Raw genomic sequence first — 23,189 nt, forward strand, 5'->3', positions numbered from 1 at the left:
AGACTGCAACCCACTGCCAATGGACTTCTACTGATACAACTCTTGTAGGAATATTATTACCATAGTCAATGAAATTTCATGGCCAGTAAATGCAGAACACTTCCAAGGCTTTTTAAAAAATTCTTTCCAGGGTCTTTTTTTTTAACAGCTTTATTGAGATATAATTCACATAGCATACAATTTACCCATTAAAAGTGTATAATTCAATGTTTTTTAGTATATTCACAGAATTGTGCAATCATCACCACAATATTAGAACATTTTTATCACCCTACATGAAATCTTATATACATTATCACTCTCCACTCTCACTCCCAATTTTATCATCATTCCCAGCCCTAGACAAGCAATAATCTACTTTAAGCTTCTATAGATTTGTCTATTCTGGGCATTTCATGTAAATACAGTCATAGAATATGTGGTCTTTTGTGAGTGGCTTCTTTCACTTAGGATGTTTTCGAGGTTCATCCTATTATCATATCAGTACTTCATTCTTTTTATGCTCTAATAATATTTCATTGTATGGATATACCACATTTTGTTTATCTATTCATTAATTGATGGACATTTGGGATGTTTCTACTTTGGGGCTATTATGAGCCTCTGAAGATCTTTTGATAATTCTAGCCTCTTTTTGTGCTTTGAAATTGATTCTATACTGCCACATTCTTCCATTTATCCATGCTCATCTGACAGCTCACTTTCTGATTCTTTTGTAGGATCCTATTTCTCTCCCTTACAACATAATACAGATGTTTCTATAGGGTCTAAGGAATCATGTGTTAAGATATTTTGGAAAACTTATTGTGAAAGCGTATAGTGTGCAAAGAGCCATCTCCTTAGTTTACAATGTTTCCTGACTGAGATATTGTTCCCTGCTTCCCTCCAGGTGAGACCCTCTCAGATTCCACCGACCACAGGAAAGTTTCTCTCCATCTTGCTTCTCCTTGCCCCTTGGGAGAGTGTGGCAATGGCTAGTAATTGTTTCTGGTGTAGGAGACAACAGTCTTTCAGAGTTATTCTCAACTCCCCAAGCAGGCACTGTCATTGCTGTTTTGTTTATTTATGTGATGATCATTCAAGTGCAGCCACAAGAGGAAATATAAGAGAGGCCCAGGGAAAACAAAGTTTATTATACTCACAGGTCCTCGAGGGACAGTGTCACTGCATACCACAAAGGGCCACACGAGAGGAGTGCCTAGGAGGCAGGCTCTACCAAGCTGGTGGGGAGCTGGGAGAGAGCGAGGACGCACAGACTAGTGCCTTCACAGGGGTTCAGGGTGGAGTACGCAAGAAAAGATTCTAGGGAAATCCACTGGTGTGTTTGAATGTTACTAAATCATGGTTGGTGGGGCCACGCAGGGGAACTTGTGGCGGAGACCAGCTCTGTTTCAGGATAAGGAATAAGTTGTAATATCAGGAAAAGGTGCTCTGCTTGCTAGAGTTGAGACTGGTATACTGATAAAAGCTTCTAAACAAAAAGGAGGCAAAAACTAGACTTCTGAAGAGAACTTGCAGGTGAGACACTACATGCCCATTTCTGACTCCTCCTTTTTGATGGTGTGATCAATGGTGGTGATGATTGGAGTAGATCCCAGCAATGAGGAAATCTGATTTTTCAGTTATTTCAGATTATAGTTCTGTAATTAGACTCTCAGGCCCTATTTGCAGCATCAGAAGGAGGCATACCGTTGTTATCGCCATGCATGTGATGATGAATATAAAATTTGCTAAGTTCTCAGATCATGTATTTCGATGAAAATTGTTGGAATATGAACATTTATCACTTTAACTCTGAGACCCTGGTGTGATTAATGGAAACTAATTTTTTTCTCTATAGATGACACTTGTGTTTCTTAAAATGTTTCTCCATATTGGAGAAAAGGAAGCAGCCTTAAGGGGAAAGGTGATTTCAACAATGCAGATTTCAGAGAGCAGAAACATCCAGGCTCTTCAGCAGGTACAAGACTATAACAGTTCCTGTAATGGGTTTCTCTGATTTTCATGAATATTTCTAAATCTCATTTTGCAGTCTCGTTATTCATCTTCTCTTCCAGTTTTCTCACCTACAGCTTTTCCATGGTTTACAATATGCCTTTACTGTTGAAGAGTTGAATTATTGTGTGTGAAAGATGAGAGGCATATGGCCTATGCATTTCAAAGTTAATGAAAAGATTGGGAGGAAATTTGAAGGCTAGGAAGCCCAAACCTGCTATTTTGCAAAAAGAAAAAAAAGTGGAAACAGACATAAGTTATGATTGCTCTGATATGTAGTGACAAATGGGACTCCATTCCACTACACTGAAATTATGACTACAAAATTCCATAGATATGTACGTACAGTTCATCGAATTGCCACATGCGTGGCTAATCGTAAACTCCTCTTTGGAACGAGTGTGAGTTAACTGTGATGTGGAAGTATTGATGCTACTCCTCTGAATGATTTGTGAAGTTTCTGTCTCTTTTAACATTTCCATTGTCGTTAGTTTGGTCTAGAGCTCCACCCTCCCCCAAATCACGATTAAAGCCACCACCTGTCGTGACGCTTCTCATGGGGCCTTGCCCAAATCAGAACCTGCTCACATCACTCTCATTGGCTAAAATGGTCATCGTACTTCTTATTTCTTTACAGTCACGAGACAAACTCCCATTTGAGGACTCTCTATTCAGTTTCATCAGTATATGTGTTTTATTCTTACATAAACCCTAATTTTTAATATTTAAACTTTGTGGAATACTTTTGATAAATAGTAGGACAAAATTCCTCTTATTCACATTTATCTAATTATTGTTTATCCATTCTGACAGTCTCTGTCTTTTAATTGGTGTATTTAGACCATTCACATATAAAGTGATTACTGAAATAGTTGTATTAAATGTCTCTGCCTTTCAATTGGAGTATTTAGACCATTCACATATGGAGTTGATTATTGAAATAGTTGTTTTCTATTCATTGCTTTCATTCTTTGTTTCTTTTTTATCTTCCGTTCTTTTTTCTGCCTTCTCTGCTTTTAATTGAACACTTTATATAATTCCATTTTCTTTTCTCTTTTAACATGTCATACTTTAAAAAATTTTTTGATTGCTCTGGAGTTTGCAATACACGTTCACAACTAATGCAAGTCAACTTTCAAAGAACACTATACTGCTTCATGAGTAGTGTGAGTACCTTCCAGCAGAGTATTACTAATTCCTCCCTCCCATCCCTTCTAACGTTGCTGTTGTTCATTACATTTATCTATAAGCTACATTCACCAAACACATTGCTACTGTTATTATTTTATCTGTTAGATCAATTAGGAAAATAGAGATTTTATTTTGTTCCCTCTCTAATGCTCTTTTTTCTTTATAAAGATCCTAGTCTCTGGGGCAGGCCCCATGGCCGAGTGTTTGGGTTCGCGTGCTCCACCTGGGCACCGGGTTTTGCCGCTTCTGATCCTGGGCACTGACATGGAACCGCTCATCAGGCCATATTGAGGTGGCCTCCGCATAGCACAACCAGAAGGACCTACAAGTAAAATATACAGCTATATACTGGGGGGATTGCGGGAGAAAAAGTAGGGGAAAACATCCTAGTTTCTAACCTATATCATTTTCCTTCTCTGAAGAACTTCTTTAATGTTTCTCGTATTGCACATCTACTGGAAATAAATTTCCTCAAGTTTTGTTTGTCTAAGAAAGTATTTCTCCTTCACTTTTGAAGGATAATGGTTTTTGGATACAGAATTCTAAGTTGGTATTTTTTTCTTTCAATACTTTAGGTCCTCCTCCACCACCCTCTGGTGTGGCAGACCCAAGCAACACTCCTGCTGCCCACTCTGCGCTGTCCCCGAGGCCCTATGCCCCCTTGCCCCGGGAGCGCAACATGGACTGGGGGCCCTGGACCTGCGCACTGGCCCCACGCTGCCATTCTGTAAGTGCCTGTTCCAGGCACCCTACCTGGAGCCCACCCTGGCCCACTCTGCTCCTGCTGTGGGCCAGTTGTCCCCCCAGATCCCCTGCGCTGCAGCTCGGACACACCGGCTGTCCCCACAGCTCACCACGGCCTGGCTCTGCTTTACTGCCAGGGACCTTTACTGCCCCTGTACCCCACCCCGGCCACAGGCTCCTCTTCTCCTCTGCTGAACCTGCATATGGCCTCTGTACCCCATGGTGTGCCCCATGGAACATTCCCTTTCAGCTGACATCGCCATGGCAACCCCTACAGATGAGGACAGAGACAGGCCACTCCACATCCCAGTGGTGCAGGCCAATCTGCCAGCTGTGCATCCGCTAGTCAACCTCTTCCAGCATGGGGACTTGGAACTGAATACCTCAACCTACAGCAGAGACCACTCCATCTAGCTGTGATCACCACATTGCCATCTGTGGTCCGGCTCCTGGTAATGCCTGGTGCCAGCCTCATGACGCTGGACGGCCATGGCCAGATGGCAGCCCACCTGGTGCATGAGCACCACAGCCTGACCTGCCTGTGGGCCCTGCTGGACAGTGTGGCCAGGCCTGGTGGACCTGGAGGCCCACAATCACGACGGGCTCACTGCCCTGCACATGGCCATGAACATGGAGTGCTGCGAAGCCATGCTGTTTTGGCTGGAGTACCACACAGACATCATGCAGTGGACTTTAAGAGCGACCACTTGCCATTCATCCACGCAGTGGAAAACAACAGCCTTAGCATGGTGCAGCTGCTGCAGCATGGCGCCACTGCTGCAGCATGGCGCCAACAAGAATGCCTAGAAGTACTCAGTTGAGCAGCGGGCTCCTGCCCCTGGTGCACACACTGGTCCACAACAGCCTCAAGAACTGTCACAACCGCTGCTCATGGTAGCGCGCAGTCGCGGGATCATTGACATCCTGAAGGGGAAGGCTACGTGGCCTGCTCAGGCATCACAGCCACAGCCCTCCCCCAATCAGAGTGCCACCACCTCCTCGGAAAGCAGTGGCCGCCTCAGCTCCAATGATCTTCTTTCTGCATCACCATCCTCCTCACCCTCCCAGTCTCCTGGCAAGAACCCCCAAGATTCCCCATGGTTTGCCCCGTTTCTTCCTTCCTCCCTCATCTCCACCTGCCTTTCTGCCCTTTGCTGGGGTCCTCCGAGCCCCTGGCCCACTGGTGCCTCCCTCCCCATCCAGGAGGCAGCTGAGAGGGATGGTGGGGAGCAGATCTCCAATTCTTGACGAGGGAGCTCCCAGCCCTGTGTGGTCAACCCTCCTGGAAACTGTGAAGACCTCACTCCACGCCCCCCACCACAAGCCACCAATCTTCAGGATGAGGATTTGCACAGAGGCACAGGCATCCCCCCATAACCCCCGTCTTCTGAACAGATAGCCCCCTCTCAGCCCCACCCAGACTCGTACTCCTCTTGTTCTCAGGCATGAGTCCCCTGTCTGGAGTTCTATCCCAACATCCGTTTCCTGCTCCTCTCCCAGAGCTGGTGGAACCAGGGAAGATCTGCTCCCTCTGCCCTCTGCCCCAATCAATGAGGAGAGAGAGACAGGCTGTAGCTGGGCAGTGATTACAATGTAAATTATTAGGCATTTTTGGTTGGATTTCTTTTGTAATAAACTATTTTTGTACCATAAATAAACCACTTTAAATATTTTACTCCATTCTGTTCTTGCTTGCACAGTTTCTGATGAGAAGTCTTGTGTTATACTTATCCTTGTTCCTCTAGAGGTAAGGTTTCCTCTGGTTTCTTTCAAGATTTTCTTTGTCTTTGATTTTCTGAAGTTTGACTATACTATAACTAGGTATATGTTTTTTGGAATTTATCCTCCTTGGTATCCTCTGAGCTTCCTGGATCTATGAGTTGGTGTCTGTCATTAATTTTGGAAAATTTTCGGTCATTATTACTTTAAATATTTCTTCTGCTTCCTTCTCTTTCTTCCCCTTCTAGTATCCCTATTATGCATATGTTACACCTTTTGTAATTGTCCCACAGTTCATAGATATTGTTACTTTTTTTATTCTTTTTTCTCTCTGCTTTTCAATTTGTGAAGTTTCTATTGACAAATCTTTAAAACCCCTGGTTCCTTGCTTGGGCTTGTCCAGTCTACCGATGAGGCCTCCAAAGGCAGTCTTCATTTTTGTCACAGTGATTTTGATTTCTAACATATCCTTTTGATTCTTTCTTAGGGTTTCCATCTCTCTGCTTTTACCACTCATCTCTTCTGGCATGTTGTCCACTTTTCCCATTAGAACCTTTAGCATATTAATCATAGTTATTTTAAATTTCTAGCCTGATAATTCCAAAATTTCTGCAATATCCAAGTCTGGCTCTGATGCTTGCTTTGTATTTTCAGATTGTATTTTTGCCTTTTAACATGTTTTGTAATTTTTTGCCGATGGCTAGATATGATGTATTAGGTAAAAGGAGCTGAGGTAAATGGGTCCATAATGTAAGGTTTTATGTTTATCTGGGCTAGGAATTAGGCTTTGTTACTGTTTGCTGTAGCTGTAGATGTCAAAGGCTAAAATTTCTTCTAGCTCCTTGTTTTCATCTCCCCTGGTGCTTAGGGGTTCTCTAGAGACTCTTTTTTAAATAAAGTCTGAGACTTTCAGTTCTATCAGCTGTAATTCCCTATTAACTACAGGAGCCCAACTGACGTGGTGGTGAGGTATGGGGGAAGGTAGCATTCTATAGTCCTATGATTAGGTCTCAGTCTTTTGGTGAGCCAGCACTCCTGGGCTACTTGTGACCTTCACAATGACTCAGCTTTTCTCCCCCTTAGGTGAGACAGGAAGGATAGAAGGGGCTGATGTTGGGCATTTCCCTCCCCTCAGGTCATTAGGCTGTGGTAGAATAGTTCCCCTTGAGGGCAGGCTTCTGTTAGGGAGAACAGAATGCTCTGGGAGTATTTCAAAATGGTTAATTTTCCCCTCTCCCTGCCAGAGGCATGAGGAGATTTTTCTCTGATCTTCACTCTGAGAACCTCGTGGGGTTCCTGGGGGTAAAACTCACGAAATTGTGGGGCTTTCCTAATACTGGGCCGCCTGTAGCTTTTAGGTCTCAAGCTCATCCACACTGAGCCTTCAGGAATTTGTCAATTAGTTTCAGTGTTCCTACCAGTGCCAGCTCCAGTGGCAGCTTCTGATCCTGGGTTTCTACCCCAGTAGTCTGGGATTCTTTGTATTTGCCTCTTTCAAATTTTCAGGGTTGTGGTGTGCCCTGTGCCCTCAACTCTCTGAAGGAACTGAGAAGAATTGTTGATATTCAGTTTGTTCAGCTTTTTTCTTGTAAGGGTAGGAGTGACATCTTCCAAGTTCTTTATCTGTCAGACCAGAAGTAGGAAATCCTAATTATTCTTTAAATAATCTTTATTGTTGCCAATTCACATTTATTAGTCTATTTTATAAATAATTTAAAATATAATAATTTAGAAATATTCTGACAGCTGATTAGAATTGCAGTGATGTTATACAATTCTTGTGTAACACTGGAGCTCCTAACAATGGTCAGATCCAGGGACACAGTGTGTCTGTGTTTATTTACAGATACCATTAGTGCCTTTAGAATTTTGTTTTTATTATTTATACAATGCACGTTTCTTGTCATTGTAATTCAAGGTTTCAATAAAAATGTTAAAATGTTGTGAAATAAATATTTTAAATATATTTTCATATTGTTTGATGCTGAGATATATGAAAACCATTGATTTTTTGTATATATTTTCTTATATTTGGGCATGATATGTTAATTCTACTAAATTTTGATTTAACCCTCTTCGCTTAAAAAGCAGACGGGTACATTATCTAAAATTAAAATTGAGTAATGGTTTGCTTTACAACCTTTTATATTTTCATTTTCGCGCCCTATTTTGGGGGATAGGCTTCATGTTTTTGAACATTTGCTGTGATAGTGGTCATTATACTCTTGTTCCTTGCTGAAATGCAACTGAATCTTCCACTTCACCGTCCTAATATTGAATGGCTCTTGCACTCAATAATCAAGTTTGGTTATGGTAGATTTTTCTGTTAGTGTTATACCCTGAAATAGATCATCCATATTATATCTTGAACACCAGCATTTTCTTTCAAATAGGAGACTGTGCCTATAAAACAATTATTTAGTCATTAACAGGACATTTGACCAAAGAAGAGTGCCCAAGGACATTATAACACAGATAGAACAGAAATGGCATAAGGACAAGGTATATATGGATGTGTACTATTTGAAGAACTGAAACAACATATTTTTTAAGTATACATTTTGAACTTAACTGACATTCATGTTCAATCTTTTAAGAAGCCCTTAATGTAAAGGATCTATTTTGTAGCAGGTATTTCTGAGTGGTGAAGAATGGCTAGCTGTATCCAATGGGCTTCAATTGCCTTGATAAAGTATACCATTTATGTTTTTTCTAGGATTTACTGGTCCTGAATAAACCTGTTGTCCTCGTGATTGACTGTTATCAGTGCTCCGGTCATGGGAATTACATTTGTCTCTCAGTTGGGAAGTAGAACACTAGGGAATATCTTACTTCTTTGTTACTACAACTTTATTTACTGTATTGGATGGAGATTAAGGCACGCAAATTTGATTTTCCAGAACCTAATATTTGCCAACTGTTTGGTTCTTCTCTCTAGGGGAGCTTTCCAGACAATAGCAATTTTTGGAATAAAACGTTTCCTGAATATGTATGCATACTCATTTTTTATCTTCATAGAGTAGCCAGAGGGATGTCACTTGGCACCACCTCTATGGCTTCCAGGCCATCACGATCAGCCCCAGCAGCTCTCAGTGGAAGGAGCTCAAGGTCAAAGCCCCCAAGTACATTGGCTTTTCCATTATCCTCTGCTGGAACCTTCACGTGCTGGTAAATTTTATTGTTTCTGTGTATTCGAGGCATGAGGGAAAGCAAAATTCTCGCAGAGGAAAAGAATTTGGGATACTGTTCTGGCATAATTGTTGATAGAACTATATACTAATTGCATTTATTGATGTTTTCCTCCAATGATGCATTGTTTTGACTCTGTGATTTAGGCCTATGGTCCACGGTGTTCATCTCATAGGGACATAAAGCAGAATGTCCCACACATTCACAGCAGAAACCTCTTACCAAGAAAATGCTCCACTGAAAGCAGAGCCACTCAGAGCATCCTCATCTTTGTGAGCATATTCGTCTCTTTTTACTCACTGCTTTCATTCTTTACCTTTTATATGTCTTATTTTGATTATCCCAGTTGGTGGTGGGTGAACACCATCCACTTACTGCTGCAGGTTTCCCCACTCTCAGCCCTTCTGTGCTCATCAGCAGAGACCCCTGTGTCTCTAGACTCTACTTTACTTGCTGCACAAGGATAAAACATTTCCCTAAACTAGTCGGAGCACTATAAAAGTTAGAGCTTATGCCTCTGAATATTGTTCATTTTAAAATTCATTCTTTTTTTTCCATCTATTTAAACACTTACTATGACCAGGTCAGATTGTGGACAGAATTAAGAACAAAAATAATTTATAACTTAGCAAAAATCTAGGCACAAAACAAAGTTTTGAATTCTCATTCAAATTCCTTTTACATATGAGGTTTCAAATTCAGAAATCCTAGTGCTCACAACCAGAGCTGAGCAGAACTTGGTGCTTTCCTCTCAATCTTTTTATTCATGTATCCTCTCATTGTTATGAGCCCTGCTAAATTTCTCTCTGCTACTATCTGTCCCTACCTCCTTGAAGATTAGGGGGGAAAAGCCTTCTATTGTCCAGGGCAATTTAACTCTTTTCCTACTTATGTACTCCAACTCCTACACTCAAGATGCTATTCTAAATGAACACACTGTTATTATAACTGATCGGTGCATAGTTAAGAGTAGCTTGACCAGCCTTATCATAGGCAGGTGCTCAAACAATGTATTTAGCACAACTAGGTTGCATCCTAAAATTAGATTCTGCTTCTAAAAATAAGAGTTTTTAAGCTCTTATTACACAAATTGGGGAACTTAAATTTTCAGACTGCAGGCAAGTGGGACAGGATGTTACTTACATCCACGGAATGCTATCTTCCATTCCCTCCGCAGGGGCGTAGGAGCATTCATTCCAAAGAGAATTAACAAAGCTTCCTGTCCTCTAGCAGGAAATATAACATAACCCCTTAAATCAAGGATCAAAATGTGTCATAAAGTAAAATGACTCAAGAACAGCTATTACAGGAACTTACATTGCTGATGGAGCTGCCAGTCCTCAAAGACATTTTGAATAGTAACCAATATATTTTAAAGTTTACAGTACATATACCATTTGACCCAGCAACATATTGCTGGGAATCAATTAACAGAAATAAAAGATCCATTACATAAGAACTTATGTATAAGCATGCTAAAAGACACACCGTTCCTAGTGGTAAAATTCTAAACCAAGTTTAATGCTCATTAATAGGTAAGTAGTTGATTAAATTGTAGTTTCTTTTCACCATACAAAAGAGGGAAAAATGGTTTTATAAAGTATAAATAGTCTATATGGTATGACCACATCTATTTATTTATGTAAAATTATATATGTATATTACGAGTATTGGCAAAAAATTTTTTCTTCACAAAGAATACACACCTAAGCACTTGCTCTGATCCTCACTGGAGTAGTGGGAGTGTGGAATTTGTCATTGTTGTCATTGTTGTCGTGCTTTTCTCTTCCTTCCAAAATGAATTCAGTGAGAATTAATGACTCTTCGTTGTAAATACAAAAACAAGTTATTAAACATTTAAAAAATAGCCATTGGTAAGATAAATTATGTTTATGGATAATTAATTTATTATGTTAAAAAGTTCATGTTTATGCAAAGTGATTATTTCATTGAGACTCAAATATCCCATATCATGTATAATAAAATATTATTGAAAGATGAGGTGGTGATTTTTTTACCTTAGACTGTTGTATTTGACCCTTCCAAGCAGTCACCATATTTTCCTTGAGTCCCGTTATGTGTCAAGAAATGTGCTGGATCCTAGGGTCCTCTAAGGCACGCCTCAGGCAGACAGCTTGCAACACAGAAACGTACAGCTTCTGACGGGAGACATACAAAGAAACAAATCCATGCACTGTAGTGTGGTGAGGACTCCAGAACAGATGAGCCTGGGCCACGACATGGCACTCGGGAGTAAGTTTCACAGTATAGGATAAGTGAAGCTGTGGCAGAAAGGGATAAAAAGGATGTTTAAGTGGTAAAGGACCAAATGGGATAAATGAATACATAAAAAGTAGGGAATATGGCTTTAGCGGGAGAAACATCATGTTCAATTTCAGAGGAAACAAGAGCTTATCAATCTTAAATGCCTTACCAATTACGTAATATATTCACTGACTCCAGTCTAGGATCTCAGGCTCCCATCTCCCAGCTCCTTCCCTGAAACGACACCTAAGACATGGCTTCTTAGATATCGTCCGAATCTAAAATTCATGAACCCTTCGTTTCTCTGTCTGAATTTGGGCCTTCCAATCTTCAGTGTTCTCCCTTCCGCTTATACTCTTCCCTTAGCTCCTTGCCCTGTTGTAGTTTCATTTTCCCTCCAGCAGGTGAAACTCCAGTTCTCCAGCTCATCCTTGCCTGCCTCAAGCAGTTTTATGTGCTTACAAAATATCACCCCGGTGGACACGTTGTTGACACTATAATTCCTGCTCACCAATCTTGACCTTCTAAACTACTGACTAAATTTGAGTTGTGCTGATATCTACAGCAATTTTTTAAAGCATACCACTAATTCCCTCATTCTTCATATATATTTTTCTTCCTATATCATAGAGAAAAAAAGTGATCAGATAAGAACTCCTTGAGCTTCCTACCACACAATCTACAAGTTTATCCCCACAAATAGCCATCTCTTTCCTCCCTTTATGTCAAAAATGAATGTGAGTTTCCCCTTCCAGTTGTGGACTTCTGTCTCTCTCCAAGGTATGGATTCCACCCTTCCTGGCTGGTGATTTTGATCCCTTGCTTACCAATTCTCGCTACCGTAAATCCAACCAGTACTTCTCTTCCGTGCTATTCCATCAGCAGTAAACTTATGCTTGAAGTTTGTCTTTTTAAAAAAGTAACAATTTCTTGATCCTTTACCCCCAGAAATCTCTGGAAACTGGCATCTCTTTCTCTTATCCCTTAAGCTTCTTTACAAAGACTCCACATTCCCACTTCCACACCCCCAACGTACTTGATAGCTCCCTGCAAATTTGCTTTCCACCACAAAATTCCATTTAAGTCTCAGTTGTTGTCGACATAAACAACTTTTTTCCTTAATTCTAGTGCTCCATTTGACCATTTATCTTACCTTTATTCATGACAGCATTTAAACCTTTTGACCCATTTCTCCTTTTTGACATGGATTCTGCGCCCAGGCCCTCTCCCAACTCCTTACTGCCTCTGTGATAACTTCTTCTCCACCCATTCCTGAGTTGATGACACTCCCTCTCTCTTAACTGATAGTGTTCGCCAGAGTTCTAAGGAATAATAGGGAAACATTTTCCAGGAAAATCCCTCTTCCCATTGCCCAGAAGTCTTGGCTACAGGCTTAGCTTCTTTTCTTCACTCCCTTCCTGGGCTTTGGGAACATCTGACCGCATCACTGCAGGGTTAAGTGGAAAGTTTCTCTTCCAGCTATTTCTAGAAGCAATGCTGTGTGTTCTCATGAATGACTTGTAACTGGTTGTAATTCGTACCAAAAGCAAAGATTTCAGAGATAGCCCAACTTCCCTTGCTGACACTGTCAACTGAAATTATAGAAAGCAGTAAGACTCCAGCTCTGGAGGGAGATGAAGTCAGGTAATTCCAAATGTAAAGCTCAGCGGTCAGCCTTCCCTCTCTCATGTATACTGTGGCCCTGGTCCTGGGATTCTGGCAGCAGGGCTCCAGTAAGTGAGTGTCCTTTCATTCTGGCCAAGAGACAGGGTCAGTAAAGGAATAGGGATGCATGTCAGGACATGGGAAAGCAATATTGTCTGGAAACCTGTTTCCTAGAAAAGACTCCAAAATAGGGAGGAATGTATTCTAACATCTGCAGAGAAAAGCCGTGTTCCTACCCATCTTACCTGAAATGTCCCTTCAACTTCTTCCTGTCTTACTTCTGTCTGATTTCTCTTTCCTCTTCACCTGCAGTTTTACCTCACAGAATTTAAATTCCTTATTTATCTATTTTTTTTAAAGATTGGCACCCAAGCTAACAACTGTTGCCAATCTTCTTTTTTTGTTTTTATTCTTCTCCACAAAGCCCCCCAGTACACAGCTGTAGATTCTAGTTGTGAGTGCCTCTGGTCGTGCCATGTGGGACGCCACCTCTGCGTGGCCTGATGAGCAGTGCCATGCCCGCATCCAGGATTCGAACTGGCGAAACCCTGGGTCACCAAAGCAGAACATGCAAACTTAACTGCTTGGCCACGGGGCCAGCCTTAAATTCCTTACTATATTCATAAGATTTGTAAGACCAACTTATTAAGAGTGTTTAAACAAATAAATAGGACTAAGCATGTGCCTTGTACATAGAATATTCTTAATAGTTCAATGCCATTTCCTCCTCCAAATGTCCCCATCTACATGAAACAACTTGGAAAATGCATGTATATTTAAAATTCCCTTCCCGTGGTTACAGGGTAGTGAGCACAGGCTCAGTCACCACCACCACCGGATCTGAAATTTGGTTTTGGTCACAGTCACAAGCCAGTTTATCATCTGATGTGTATTCCTAGTATTTCTTATTTCCTTCCAGAAAACCAGGGCTTGGAAGAAAAGTGTCCAAGAAGGGCAGTGCTTAGCCTAATGTCAAGTGCTGAGTGAGGGTTAACAGACATGGTAAAACGTTATTGTACATTTCCTCAAGTCATTTGTAGCTCTAACGCCACCTCAGGGACAGCTCAGTGTCCCTGGTCAGCTCGGTCCTGACCATCTGACAGGATGCCTGCTTCTGTCTGTCTCCTCTCTCCTCGCACGTGCTCTGTCTCTGTCACTGTTCATTTCAGCCCCCTGTGAACAGCTCCCGACGATGAACTGACTCAGGAAGACATACCTTCTTATAAGACACATATACTCTGGGCCAGTGATTCTCCAGAAATTTCATACCAATGCCTAAATTGTTTATAAGTTTAGTTCTTTCCAGATATCCATTTCTTCAATGAAATGTCTCTCTGGGCTTTTTTTTTCTTTACTGTGGAATTATACTTGTTCCTCGTTCATTATAACTATATTTTCTCTAATACTGGTCTCTTCTATTCTAGTTTGGGTTTGTACAATTCCACATTTTCTCTCTGTGTATGATTCTTTTAACCATTGCCTATTTTATTATTGATAAATCCATATTTCTTTAATGCATTAATGGGAGCAATGTGTGCATATTCTATTACAGCCTTTTTCTCCCCTTTTTTGCACACCTCCCTCCTGACTTCCTCCTCACACTTCTCCTTAGTCTGGCCACCCTCCCTGCACTCCCTGTGACTCATGTTATGAAATGACTGTGTAGCCTTCCATTTGTCTTTGTGATCAGATAAATCTTTTCATATGAATTTATATATAGTTTTCATCATTTGTTCAATAAAGTGGGTTAATTTTGTTTTATCACAATTCTTCAAAGAAATTTCTATAGGGGCTATGATGTACCTGTTTTCCATCTTCTTAATGACTGTATAATTTTCATGGTATGATTACATTATAATTTATTCAGCTATATATTTAGGATTGGCCCTTCCATTAAGCTCTACTTGCTACTTTAAATTATGCTTACTACTCTAAATTACAAACATTTTTGCACATATATCTTTACACAGGGGTACTTTTATTCTAAGGAATAGTTTTCCCTGAGTTTACCTGCTTGCTGATACTTATACGTATTTTAAGAACATTGCTTTTTAACAAACTGTAACACCACCAAAGAGTGAGTACCTTTCCCCACATCCTGCCCATCAATACAGCACTTGTAAGTTTTGTCTTTTAGATGTTACATTTTAGTGCAATTTGCAATTATGTATGTTTCAGTGAAACTGGGGAATTTTCCATGTATTCGTTTCCCATTAAAATTGGATTTTCTGTTACTTGTATGATCTGATCTGCCTCTTTTTCCCTATCATGCTACATGTAGGAGTTTTTTGCATATTACAGAAAATGCCACTTTGTTATGTGGCTGAGATACATGATTTTTTCTGCTCTATAATTTATCTTACTTTATTGTGATATCTTTTGCTATACAATGGGTTTGTTTTCTTATAAAGTCAAACAAACCCATCAGTTTTTTGATTTCTCAGGATTTTTATTCTTGGCAGGAAGGGGTTTGTTACAACTAGGTTGTATAGGTGGTCTCATTGTTCCTCTTGAAATATTAATATTGTTTTCACATTTACAAATGTCTTAAAAATATATAAAGTACAATTTTGATGTTATATAAATTCATATTACTCAAATCACTCCAAAATTTTATTTTTACAATAACACCTCATTAATCCCCTTCCACAAGCCCCTGCTAACCACTATTCTACTTATGTCTCCTTGAGTTTGACAAATCTGGGTACTCATATAGGTGGACTTGTACAATATTTGTCCTTTTGTGTCTGGCTTATTTCACTTAACAATATTTTCAAGATTCATCCATATTGTAGCATGTATCAGAATTTAATTCCTTTTTAAGGCTGAATAATATTCCATTGTGTGTGTGTGTATATATATATATGTATGTATGTATGTATGTATATATATACACTACATTTTGTTTATCCATTCAACTGTTGATGGATATTTGGGTCATTTCCACTTTTGAGGTATTATGAATAATGCTGATGTGGTCACTGGTGTACAAATATCTGAGTCTATGCTTTCAGTTATTTTGGGTTTATACCTATAAGTGGAATTTCTGGAACATATAGTAATTCTCTATTTACTTTTTTGAGGAAACACCATACTGTCTTCCAAAGCAGCTATCCCAATTTACATTCCTACCAGCAATGAACCAGGGCTCCAATTTCTCCATATCCTTGCCAAAAATTATTTTCTTTCTTTCTTTCTTTTTTTAAATAAAAGCATCCTAAAAGATGTGAAGTAGTATATCATTGTGTTCTTGATTTGCATTTCCCCAATGATTAATAATGTTGAGCATATTCTCATGTGCATGTTGACCATTCGTGTATCTTCCTTGGAGAAATATCTATTGAAGTCCTTTGCCCATTTTTAAATAAGGTTTTTTGGGTTTTTTGTTGTTGAGTTGTAGGAGTTCTTTACATATCCTGGCTATTAATCCCTTATCAGATATATGACTTTTCTCCCATTCTGTGGGTTGCCTTTTCACTCTTTTGACAGTGTCTTTTGATGCACAAAAGTTTTTATTTTTGATGAAGTTCAATTTATCTATTTTTTTTTGTTGCCTGTTCTTTTGATGTCATATCCAAGAAATCATTGCCAAATTCAGTACCCTGAAATCTTTCTCCTGTGTTTCCTTTTAAGAGTTTTATACGTTTAGCTCTTACATTGAGGTCTTTGATCCATGTTTAGTTAATTTTGTATGTATATAGTGAGGGTTCACTTTCATTGTTTTGCATGTGGGTATCCAGTTTCCTCAGCACCATTTGTTGAAAGACTCTCCTTTCCCCATTGAATGATGTTGACAACCTTGTGAAAAATCATTTGGCCATATGTGCAAGGATTCATTTCTGGGTTTTCTAGTCTATTCTGTTGGTCTATGTGTCTATTGTAATGCAGTCCCACACAGTTTTGATTACTGTAGTTTTCTAGTAAGTTTTGAAATTGGGAAGTGGGAGACCTCCAACTTTGTTCTTCTATTTCAAGATTGTTTTGGCCATTTGGGGTCCTTTGAGATTGCATATGAATTTTAGGATGAAATTTTCTATTTCTGCAAAAAATACTGTCAGAATTTTGATAGCAATTGCATTGAATCTGTAGATTGCTTTTGGAAGTATTGATATCATAATGATGTTGTCTTCTAATCCGTAAACATGGGATATCTTTCCATTTATTTGCGTCTTTTTAAATGTCTTTCATAATGCTTTGTAGTTTTCAGTATACAAGTCTTTTACTTCCTTGGTTAAGTTTATTCCTAAGTATTTTATTCTTTTGAGGCTATTGTAAATAGGATTGTTTTCTGAACTTCCTTTTCAGATTGTTCATTGTTGGTGTACAGAAATGTAATTGATCTTTGAGTATTGATTTTGTATCCTGCTACTTTGCAGAATTCATTGATTCGTTCTAATTGTGTGTGTGTGTGTGATCTTCAGAGTTTTCTGAGTATGTGGTCCTGTCATCTGTGAGCAGAGATAATTTTACTTCTTCCTTTCCAATTTGGATGTCTCTTATTTCTTTCTCTTTCTGAATTGCTCTGGCTAGAACTTCCAATACAATGTTGAATAGAAGTGTTGAAAGTGGGCATCCCTGTCTTTTTGTGGGGAGAGGGGGAGGAAGATTGGCCCTGAGCTAACATCTGTTGCCAATCTTCTTCTCTTTCCTTTTTTTTCTCCCCAAAGCCCCCCAGTACTTAGCTGTACATCCTAGTTGTAGGTCCTTCTAGTTCTTCTATGTGGGACGCCACCTCAGCATGGTTTGATGAGTGGTGCTCAGTCCGTACCCAGAATCAGAACCAGCGAACCCTGGGCCACCAAAGCAGTGCTCGAACTTAACCACTTGGCCGCAGGGCTGGTCCCCTTGTCTCATTACTGAACTTAGAGGAAAAGCTTTTAGTCTTTCACCGTTGAGCATGATGTTAGCTGTGGACTTTTCTTTTATGGCCTTTATTATGTTGAGCTACTTTCCTTCTGTTCCTAATTTAAGTGTATTTATCATGAAAGGGTGTTAAGTTTTGTTGAATGCTTTTCCTGCACCAATTGAGGTGATCATGTGGGATTTTTTTCTTATTCTGTTAATGTGGTGTATTACAATGATTTTCATATCTTGAACCATCTTTGCATCCTGAGAATAAATCACTCTTGGTTGTGGTGTATAATCCTTTTAATATGCTGCTGAGTTCAGTTTGCTTGTATTTTGGTGAGAATTTTTGCATGAATATTCATAAAAGATACTGGTCTGTAGTTTTCTTTTCTTACAGTGTCTTTGTCTGAATTTGGTATCAGAGTAATTCTGACCTCACAAAATGAGTTAGCAAATGTTCCCTCCTCTTCAATTTTTTGGAAGAGTTTGAGAAGTGGTGTTAATGTCTCTAAATGTTTAGTAGAATTCACCATGAAGCCACTTGATCCAGGGCTTTTCTTTGTTCGAGGTTTTTGACTGCTGACTCAATCTCCTTACTATTTATATATTTATTCAGATTTCCTATTTATGTCTCAGTCTTGGTAGGCTGTGTGTTTCTAGGTATTTTCCATTTTGTCTAGGTTATCCACTTGGTTGGCATAAAACATTTCCTGTTTCCTGTACAAAAATATTTCATTTTTGTAAAATTGGTAGTAACATCCACATTTTCATTTCTGATTGTAGTAATTAGAGTGTTCTTTCCCTTTTTCTTAGCAATCTAGGTAAAAGTTTTGTTGATTTATTAGATCTTTCAGATCAAGAAATTTTTGGTTTCGTGGATTTTCTCTATTTTTCTATTCTTGATTTTATTCATACCTGCTCTAATCTTTATTACTTCCTCTATTCTGCTAGCTTTGGGGTTTGTTTGCTCTTCTTTTCCTGGTTCCTTGGTATGTAAAATTAGGTAGTTAACTTGAGATCTTTCCTCTTTTTCAGTCTTTGCACGTACCACTATAAACTTGCCTCTTAGCGCTGCTTTCACTGCATCCCATAACTTTTGGTATGCTGTGTTTTAATTTTTCTCAAGATATTTTCTAATTTCCTTTTTTGTTCCTTCTTTGACCCAATGGTTGTTTAAAAGAGTGTTGTTTAATTTCCACAAATTTGTAAATTTTGTAATTTTACTTCTATTGTTGATTTCTAACTTGATCCCATTGTGGTTGGAAAAGATACATTGTATGATAAGGATCTTTTTAAATCTATTGAGATTCATTTTGTGGCCTAACATATGGTCTTTCCCAGAAAATTTCCCATGTGTACTTGAGAAGAAGGTGTATGTTATTCTTGTTGAATGGTGTTCTGTTTATGTCTCTTAAATCTAGTTTGTTGATTGTGTCAAGTCCTCTATTCCCTTCCTTATCTTGTGTCTGCTTGTTCTATCCATTACTGAGAGTGGAATATTGAAGTCTCTGATTATTACTGTGGGAATGTCTATTTCTCAATTTGATCCTGTCAGTTTCTGCTTCATATCTTTGGATGATTTGTCATAAGGTGCATAAATGTTTATAGTTGTTACCTCTTCTTGCTGTTTCAAACCTTTTATTATATTATGTCCTTCTTTATCTCTTGCAAACTTTTAAAATTTAAAGTTTATTTTGTCTGATGCTAGTATATCTACCCCAGCTCACTTTTAGTTATTATTTGCACAGGAGATCTTTTTCAATCATTTCACTTTCAATCTATTTGTGTCTTTTGATCTAAACAGAGCCTCTTGTAGAGGGTATACAGTTGGATCATGTAGTTTTACCCATTCTGCCAATCTCTGTCTTTTGATTGGAGAGTTTAATCCATTTACATTTAAAGTAATTGCAGATATGGAGAGACTTACTTCTGTCATTTTGCTATTTGTTTTCTATATAGCTTAAAGAAAACAAAGGTGTAGCTTTTTTATCCCTAATTTCCTGTGTCACTGTATTCTTTTGTGTTTAGCTGATTTTTTGTAGTGAGAAGTCTAAACCCTTTTCTCATTTTCTGTTGTATATATTTTATAGCTATTTTCTTTGTGGTTACCATAGGGATTACATTTAACATATTAAAGTTATTACACTGTAATTTGAATTCATGCCATCTTAACTTCAGTAATATACAAAAACTGCTCCTTTACAACTCCATCCACATCCTTTTGGTTTTTGACATCACAAAGTTTTGTGTTTATATGCTGTGTGACCAAAAATATAAACCAACGATTATTTTCAATGAATTAGTATCTTAAAATATGTAGGTTAGAAAACGCAGAGTTACAAACCAAAGTTACAATAGTGCTAGCTTTTAGACTAGTAATTATTTTTTTAATAATGTAGGAAACAAAAAGTAGATTTACAAACTGTTGTTACAATAAAACTAGATTTTATCATTACCCATGTATTTACCTTTATTGAGATCTTTATTTCTTCATATGGCTTCAAGTTACTGTCTAGTGTCCCTTCATTTCAGCCTGCAGGACTCCCCTGAACATTTCTTTCAGGGCAGGTCTAGTGGTAAAAATCTCCTACAGCTTTTCTTTATGTGGGATGTCTTTTTTTTTTTTAATTTTATGAAAGATTGGCCCTGAGCTAACACCCGTTGCCAATCGTCTTTTTTTTTCCTCTTTTTCTTCTTCTCCCCAAAGCCACCCAGTACGTAGTTGCATGTTCTAGCTGTAGGTCCTTCTGGTTGTGCTATGTGGGACGCCACCTAAGCATGGCTTGATGAGCCGTGCTAGGTCTGCACCCAGGACTCAAACCAGTGAAACTCTGGGTGCAGAGCATGTGAACTTAACCATTCAGCCATGGGGCTGGCCCCTATGTGGGAACGTCTTAATTCCTCCTTTGCTTTTGAAGGACAGTTTTGTCGAATATAAGCTTCTTGGTTGATGATTATTTTCTCTGAGCACTTTAATATATTGGCCCACTGCCTTCTGGCCTCCAAAGCATCTAATGAGAAATAGGCTGATAATCTTATGGAGGATTCCTTGTACGTGATGAGTTACTACTCTCTTGCTGCTTTCAAAATCCTCTTTTTGTCTTTGTCTTTTCAAAAGTTTTATCATAATGTGTCTTGGGGTGAGTCTCTTTGAGGTCATCTTACTTGGAGTTCACTGAGCTTTTGGCTTATTTATACTCACGTCTTTCATCAAATTTGGGAAGATTTTAGCCAGTATTTCTTCAAATATTCTCTCTGTCCTTTCTCCCTCTCTCCTCTTCTGGGACTTCCACAATGTGTGTGTTGGTCCGTTTGATGGTGTTCCACAGTTCCCTTTGGTTCTGTTCATTTTTCTTTAATATTTCTTTCTATTCTTCAGACTCAATAATTTCCATTGTCTAATCTTTGAGTTTGCTGATTCTTTCTTCTGCCTGCTCAAATGTGACTTTGAAATCCTCTAGTGAATTTTTCATTTCAGTTATTTTACTTTTGAGCTCCAGAATTTCTTTTTGGGTTTTTTATGTTTTCTTCCTCTTTATTAGTATTTCCTTTTTATTCATATATTATTTCCTTGACTTCTACATATCTTCTGTTAGTTCTGTGAACATCTTTAAAATAGCTGTTTTAAAGTCTTTACCCAGTATATCCGCCAAAAGATCTTTTAAGGGACAGTTTCTGATGATTTATTTATTTTTCCTTTGAATGAGTCACATTTTCCTGATTCTTTGTATGTCTTGTGAGTTTTGTTGTTGTTGTTGAACACTGGAGATGTGAATCTAATAATCTGGTAATTCTGGAAATCAGATTATCCCCTTTTGCCAGGACTTGCTGTTTTTTTGTGATTATTTTTATTTTATTCTGATTGTTATAGGCAAGGATCATCCACAGTTTAAGCTTAAGGTCTTCTCAGGTCTTTTCTGGGCCTGCACCTTTCCTTGGTCATGTTTAGTCACTTTCTCATTTTTCCCATATATGCAATTGCTTTCAACTGTCCTAATCCTTAATTTCTGGCTCCCAAAATGGGAAAATGAAGGGAGGAAAAAAGGGTGCTAGTCCTTTAAATTTTCTAGAAGTCACATCAGCTGGAGTGGGAGGGGCTGGCAACAATGGGAAGAGGGCAACAAGAACAATGCCACATTCCTCACTTGTCTGCACCTCTGTGATCAGGAGCAGCAATGAGAGAACAGATACTGGATGTTTGGAGAACAGGGTCCTTTTTGCCCTGGCTTGCAAGAGCTCTTTGTAGGTTACACCAGGAACAGGTGCGCAGTGGCCTGCCACAGGGCTGAGGGTGGGGGATTACTAGCTGCTTCTGTGCTAAGGGCTGGAATTAACTAACATTAACTGCAACTTATATCCAAGCCTTCCAGTGGCATTTTCAAGGCTTCAGTGGACTACAGAGTTGCATCTGTAGTAGACTACCAAATAGTTACATCAGACAGATTCTGTCACTAAAACTGTCTAGGCGGGGAGAGAGAATCCTGGTGCTTCCTGCTCTGCCATCTACCCCATACACAACCTCTTTTTAAAAGCAGTATCACTAATTCATATCTTCTACTTGAAAAATGATCCCCCTTCACTCCTTGACTCAATGTTTGTTCCACTGCTTTCTTAGCACCCCCACCTTCTTCCTGTTTTGTCTACATACTATTTAATTTAGTAATTTTTTTTCATGTTCCTGCCCATCTTTCTTAAATAGAATGTGAGCTCCGTGAGGACAGGTGTCTTTATTTTCCTTTCCTTTCCTTTCCCAATGTCTCCCATACACTGATGATAGTGCCAAAAATCCATTATTTGCTCACTGAACATTTGTTAGAGCAGTGAATAAATATAACAGCCCCACTTTCCTGTTCATTTTCACCATTCTGGAAAATCTTTCTAAATATCTCCTTTACTACTTTCTTCTAGTGGGTTTTGCCTCAATATTTTAAGAATTAAAAAGATATACATTTGGAAGAGAAGTCCTCAAATGTGTCAAAATTTCTGGCATAGCATAGCACATACTATTACTTCTCCTACTCTTTTTTTTTTTTTTTTGATGTAACACTGGTTTAGAACATTATGTAAATTTCCGGTGTACATCGGTATACATTGATTTCTATGTAGAATGCATCATATTCACCACTCAAAGACTAATTACCATCCATCACTGTACACATGTGCCCTGTTACCCCTTTCTCCCTCTTCTCTCTCCCATTCCCCTCTGGGAACCACCAATCTATTCTCTGTGTCTATGCGTTTGTTTGTTGTTTTCTTTCACTTATGAGTGGAGTCATACAGTATTTGACTTTCTCTGTCTGACATTTCACTTAGCGTAATACCCTCAAGATTTCATCTTTTTTATGGCTGAGTAGTATTCCACTCTGTGTGTGCGCGCGCGTGTGTGTGTGTATGTATCTGTGTATATATATATGTGTATATATATATGTATGTATATGTATATATATATATATATGTATATAGTGTGCGTGTGTGTGTGGTGTGTATATATATACACCAAATTTTTTTAGGACTCTCCATACTGTTTTTGATAGTGGCTGCACCAGTTTGCATCCCCACCAGCAGTGTATGAG

General features: G+C 38.9%; 1 pseudogene; it reads left to right on the plus strand.

Moving 5' to 3' along the window:
• The first annotated feature begins 1,918 nt into the window (after nt 1–1,918).
• Nucleotides 1,919–11,991, plus strand: LOC124250404 (B-cell lymphoma 3 protein-like; annotated as a pseudogene).
• The last annotated feature ends 11,198 nt before the right edge of the window (nt 11,992–23,189 follow it).

The sequence above is a fragment of the Equus quagga genome, chromosome 13 (assembly GCF_021613505.1).
Source record: "Equus quagga isolate Etosha38 chromosome 13, UCLA_HA_Equagga_1.0, whole genome shotgun sequence".
Lineage (NCBI taxonomy): Eukaryota > Metazoa > Chordata > Mammalia > Perissodactyla > Equidae > Equus > Equus quagga.